This window comes from Vulpes lagopus, chromosome 24 (assembly GCF_018345385.1).
Source record: "Vulpes lagopus strain Blue_001 chromosome 24, ASM1834538v1, whole genome shotgun sequence".
NCBI classification, from domain to species: domain Eukaryota; kingdom Metazoa; phylum Chordata; class Mammalia; order Carnivora; family Canidae; genus Vulpes; species Vulpes lagopus.
The window spans coordinates 34,863,235-34,869,576 of NC_054847.1; positions in this window are offsets into that span (position 1 = coordinate 34,863,235).

Below are 6,342 nucleotides of genomic sequence, written 5' to 3' on the forward strand. Positions count from 1 at the left end.
CTGCCACGTGCCCGCGGCGTGGACACAAGCACAGCTGATGCGCTACCCTTTGGGTTTAAAGGAGTTTTTTTTGTGTTCAGGTTTTTTTTTTTATTTTTATTTTTTTTTATTTTTTTTTTTTGTGTGTTCAGGTTTTAAAACAGTGGACAGATAGACATTGTCTTCCTCACTTGCCAAATGGGAAAGTTAAAGGGCAGACAAGTCGGCCCCGTTTGGCTTAAAGCCACAGAGAAGGCCACGGGCAGAGCAGAACTGGCGCCCAGGACACGTAGGCGTCAAGTCCAACCCCTGGACACGTCCCAGCAAGGGCCCCAGCGCACTCAGAGCCCCCGAGAGCTCCAGACCAGCACGGGCTCGGGATGTGCTCACGTGGCTAGGGACACAGCAGCTTTCTTCTGGGAGTTAGGGTGGAAGTCTCTGACGATTGGATGGTGACATATGGATATGCTGGTGACAGAGGCCCGTCGCGCCATCTATTCGGCCTTTGGTTGAGCAGCTCCATTTCATTCCCGGCGACCACCTGCCAAGGATGTCCTCCGCATCTGCCAAGGAGCAGGCCTGGGGCCTGGGGCCAGGGACTGAGCAGTGAGGATGACAAGCTCTGAGTCGCCGCTGCCGATGGCAAGGGCGGCGGGCCCAGTGCACCTGCCCGCTGGCCTTGCAGAGGAGGACACTCCCCCATCAGATGGCTTTTGTCTGCGGGAGCGTCTTCAGAGCCACCCTCCGGTGACAGCGCGGGGGTCTCATCGGGGTTTCCCACCTCCTCCGCCTCGTTGTCTTTGAGGGGACCTTGCTCCACCTTCCCTCTGGCAGGGAGCTGTCCTCGCCCAGAGCACCAAGCACCTGCCCTGTTCCTCCTTCCGGGCTCACGGAGCTCCTGCCTTCCAACTGACGGGGACTCGGCGTGGGGCGCGACCCCAGGCATCCGCAGGCGCCCCGACAGGACTTGACATGGAGCGCGGGCCCAAGGGCCAGTCCCCGGCGTCCCCGGCCAGGGAGGGGCCCAGGACGCAGGTGCACGTGGCAGTGCGAGGGCCCACCTGCCAGGGTGTTCCCGGGCCACCTGCGGGGACAGTGACCCAGAGCTGCGGGCCTGGGGGGGCCCTCTCCCCGCTCGCTCAGTCTGCTTTGTTCTCATGTAGAGCCCTGGAGCCATAGAGCCGGGCTCTTGCTCTCACATCTTTGAGGGAAGTAGGCGGCGTCGGGGAAGCGCGGGCCATGCTCCTGGGGCTCAGCCTCGGTAGAGCCTGGCCCAGGGGAGCAGGGCCAAGGGGAGGGTGGCCCAAGGGACAGAAAGTGCCTGTCTCTAACCGCCCTCAGGCTCTCCTGCCCCTTGTTCTCTTGGCTTTGTTACCTGACAGTCTTTTTTTGTAAAGAGTTTGCTTATTTCTTCCTGAGAGAGAGAGAGAGAGAGAGAGAGAGAGAGAGAGACAGGCCCAGGCAGAGGGAGAAGCAGGCTCCCCACGGAGGCCCGATGCGCACCCGATCCTGGGACCCCAGGGTCATGGCCTGGGCTGCCCCGCCGAGCCGCCCCCCACCACCATGGCGTCCTTGATACCAGAACCAGTTCCAAGCCTGGCTCGCCTGGCGGGACAGGATCTCCCAAAATGCGTCTCTACCCATGTGACCCGTACCCAGCCAGGCCTGTGGATCAGGAGTCTCAAAGCTGTTTCCCTTGAGAATGCCCAGAACGGCCCAGATGATCCAAGGCATGCACAGGGAAAAGCCGCCCGGTGTCGGAAAGGTGTCCCTTTGCAGAAGGCTGCTTGCTCCATCCTTAGGCTGGCGTGCCCCCCCCCTGCCCAACCCCCCCCCCGCCCCCACCACCGCCGGACTCAGGGCTGCGGCCCCAAAAGGCCGCTGAGTTTCCACCGCACAGATTAGAAATGCGGAGAGTAATGCTGGGTCCAAGGATTTGGATGTCGAGGGGTGCCTGGGGGCTCAGGCCCCCGCCTCAGCGTGACCTCAGGGTCCTGGGACTGAGCCCAGGACTGGCTCCCTGCAGCCCTGCCCTCCCCCTGCCGTCCTCTCTCTCTCTCTCAATCAACTAAAATCTTTTTTAAAAAACAATTCAGACATCGAGCCATTGGTCACTGGGCTCATCTAGGGGAACAAGCCCCCGGGACGTAGCTCGGGATCCAGGGACTCATGGCGGCATTAGCCCCGACGCAGCCCCCCAACCCCACCCCGGCCGCACCGGGAGGACCCCCCGGAAAAGCGAGGTCGGTTGCCCTGCAGGAGCCCGAGCAAGGAGCACGGCCAGGAGGAAGCCAACGCTGAACAGATGCCAAGTGAGGCTTCCGGGGGGCTGAAGCTCAGCCACGTTCCCACCCAAGGCCTCAGCCCCGCAGCCCCACGCCCGGCCTCGCAGAGGTGCCCTCGGGGCTGTAAGAGCCGCCAGCGGGCTCCAGGGCTCCCGGGCCTCGCCTCCTACCTGCGCCCGCTGCGGGGCCTGGGCCTGGACGTCCTGGGGGCCGTGGCCGCCGGAGCTGCCGCCTGTGAGCGAGTGTGTCCTTGAATGTGAAACACTGGGCGCCTTCCACCTTTATCACGAGACGCAGAGACGTGACGAAGCCCTGACACTCCAAGGCCCGCCGGGGGCTGCGGTTGCCGGGCCTCGAGGACCCCAGGGCCAGGGGAAGGCTCCGCACAGCTGGGGTCGGCCCGCTGGGGACTGGCCAAGTGAAGCCCCTGCCAGACGGCGCCGCTTGGCCCTGCTCTCTGGCCCCGAGCCTGCCACGCCACTGGCCACGTCGTCCTCCCCATCCCGGGCGGGGTCATCCTCAGACCCCTGCTCTCTGGCCCCCAAGCCTGCTAAGCCACTGGCCATGCCGTCCTCCTCATCCTGGGCGGGGATCATCCCAGGTCCCTGCCCTCTGGCCCCAAGCCTGCTAAGCCCACTGGCCATGCCATCCTCCCCATCCTGGGCGGGGATCATCCTCAGACCCCTGCTCTCTGGCCCCCAAGCCTGCTAAGCCACTGGCCACGCCGTCCTCCTCATCCTGGGCGGGGATCATCCCAGGTCCCTGCCCTCTGACCCCGAGCCTGCTAAGCCACTGGCCACGCCGTCCTCCCCATCCCGGGTGGGGTCATCCTCAGGCCTCCTGGACAGGAGGGAAGCTGAGAGCTAGGCATGGGGAGGGGGGTCACCGAAGTCCCAAGGCCACCCGGTGGGACCAGAGGCTCCATGTCGGCTCCCTGTCCTCCCTGAATCTCTCCGGCTAGCTGTTCTGAGGACCCGGGCACTCGCCTCTCCAGGTCTCTCTTCCCCTCCGTGGCCGTGCTCCCTCCCATCCCTTTCTTCTCCACCCTCTCTTCCTCCTCGCCTGTGGCCATATGCTGTGTGCTGTGGACGTTGCTTAGCGTATTCCTTCTTCCACTAAAAAGTCTCAGGATTGCATCTACTCTTCCTTCAATATTCCATTTACAGTAGGACCCCACCAAGCAGCAAACGTGTAGGCACCTATGACACAGTCTCAGGCACAACTTTACCAACAGAACAATACACCCGTGTCCCAAAGTGCTTTGAAATGTGTGCTTCTGTCCTTAGAAATCCTATTATTGGGGCAGCTGACTCTTCCCAGACGGATTGCAGGAGGCTATCCTATCAGGATGTCTATTCCATAGCCCACAACAGGTATATTTCAATAATCCCGTCTTGGATCCTATAATCCCAGACTCTCCCCACAAGTCGATTGCAGCTGACTGTGCCTTTCCCAATATTGCTCATTCAATTCCTCCGGACAAGAACAAGAGCAGACAGTTTGACCAATGCATGCATGTTCAGGAATCAGCTCTGTGAGCCTTAGGTCCCGAGCAGCCTCCTCTCGCTCTTCTAAGAGACTATACATTCGATTGTCCCCCAGAAAGGAAAGTAGGTAATAAGGAAATCATCTAATCATTTTTTTTAAGATTTTATTTACTTATTCGTGAGAGACACAGAGAGAGGCAGAGACACAGGCAGAGGGAGAAGCAGGCGCCCTGTGGAGAGCCTGAGGTGGGACTTGATCCCAGGACTCCGGGATCACGCCCTGGGCCACAGGCAGACAGACGCTCAACCGCTGAGCCACCCGGTGCCTCCAATCACCTAATCTTATCCACTGGTATTTTTTTTTTTTTTTTGGTAACTTTTACGTGTTCCTGTTATTACTCTTTCTTATAATTTCAGGTAAACAGACGTTGACCATGGCTTAAAACAGCACAGCAAGTTTTTGACCTTAGAGTCCACTGCTGTCTCTGCCCAAACTGATGCCTATTAGTACACCCATTTTGGAGGGAAAGTTGACAATACCTACCCAAAGTCCTTGTGCCTACGCCCTCTGCCATAGTAATTCTGTTGGTAGTCATTTAGCTTGGGGACCATGGTGATTTCACACAAATGAGAAAAAGGACCCCCTTCCTTAAGACATTTTGTACGGCGCCAGAAACTTTTCATAATAAGTATTTAAAGTTATGATACCTACACGGTGACTGTTGCCCACATAGGTGAAGTGCTTCGTGCAGTGTACAACCAATACAACTGTATATGTTCGCCCCAGGTACCTGATGAATACATAGGGATGACATCAATATATATGTAAATACATATTTATAGAAACGTGATTTGTAATAGCAAAAAAAAATTGTTGCAAATGTCCATCAGGAGGGGACAGATAAAATAAATATATTAAGGGACCTTTATACAATGGAATACTGGGGAGTAATATAAAAAGAATAGAGTAGACCTACGTTTGCTGATACAAAAAGATATTTGAGGTAAATTATAATGTGAAAAAAGCAAGATGCAGAGGAGAATATTAATAAATCAATGTATGTGGAAAAAAGAAAAGAGTAGACCTACGTTTGCTGATACAAAAAGATATTTGAGGTAAATTATGAAGTGAAAAAAGCAAGATGCAGAGGAGAATATTAATAAATCAATGTATGTGGATATCGTTTAAGAAAAAATTGACTGTATCAGCAATTTTTTGAATGTCTTTTGACATTTTTCTCTTTTGAGAAAGATATTCAAGACATTATTAACAGGAGTCTTCTAGGAAGAGAATAACTGGGCAAGAAAGAAAGCTGTTGGTTCAAATATATACTTTTCTGCATTGTTTGAATTTTCTTACCAAAAGTACTTATTACTTTCAGTTTGAAAAATCAGCAGGGTGGGTCGCCCGGGTGGTTCCATGGTTTAGCGCCGCCTTCAGCCCAGGGCGTGATCCTGGGGTCCTGGGATCGAGTCCCATGTCGGGCTCCCTGCATGGAGCCTGCTACTCCCTCTGCCTGTGTCTCTGCCTCTCTCTCTCTCCCTGTGTCTCTCATGAATAAATAAATAAAATATTTTTAAAAATTAAAAATAAATAACAAATAAAAAATCAGCAGGGATAATCAGAATAGAAAATTATCTTTTTTTCTTGCATTTTTAAGCACAAAAAAAAATCTAAGAAATGTGAGGGGTTTTAGCTTTCTGCTTTTTAGATTCAAGTTAGTTAACATATAGTGTAGTACTGGTTCCAGGAGCAGAATTTAGTGATTCATCATTTCTGTGCAACACCCAGTGCTCATCCCAACAAGTGCCCTCCTTAGCCCTCCAACAGCCCTGTTTGTTCTCTATGTTTAAGAGTCTCTATGGCTTGCCTCCTCTCTGTTTTTATCTTATTTTATTTTAAGAAGTGTTTTTAAATTTAAATTGCTGTGCACATCCCCCAACAGAATATATTAGAAAAATAAACTGCAGTTTCTTGCTTTTTGTTTGTTTGGGGTTTTTTTGTTTGTTTGTGGGGTGGTTTTTTTTTTTTTTTTGTATTTGCTTTTTATTTTTTATTTTATTTTTATTTTTTGGTTTTATTTATTTATAGCAAAGGGCTGAGGAGGGGAAGTAGCAAGGCTGGTGGAGAAGCAGGGACACAGAGCCCTCTCTGTGCCCTTGCCTTTTAAGGGCACTTCCACCTTTCAATTCTTGTTGGAAATTTGTGTCTGTTAGACCACTGATATATTTAATCATAGAACAAGAGTATTATGAATCTTACCTTATTTTATGGATTCAGGTCTAGTTGAGTGAAACTCAGTGCCTCCAGAGTTGCCCATCATTAGGAACCCAGGGACCTGTTAGAAAGCTACTCGTCGTGTCCTTCCTTCCTTGTATGGTGCTAAGAGGGTGGAGAATAATGAGATCAGGTGTCTTTTTCTTTTTGGTTTGGATCCCTAGTGAAAGGGAATTCCAGCTTTCTATTTGTCCCTGAAATTTTAAACCTGTTAGAGTACCAGTAAAGCTGAATTCACTGTCACAAATCTTATGTTAAGAATTTACTCAAAATAAATAAATAAATAAATAAATAAATAAATAAATAAATAAAT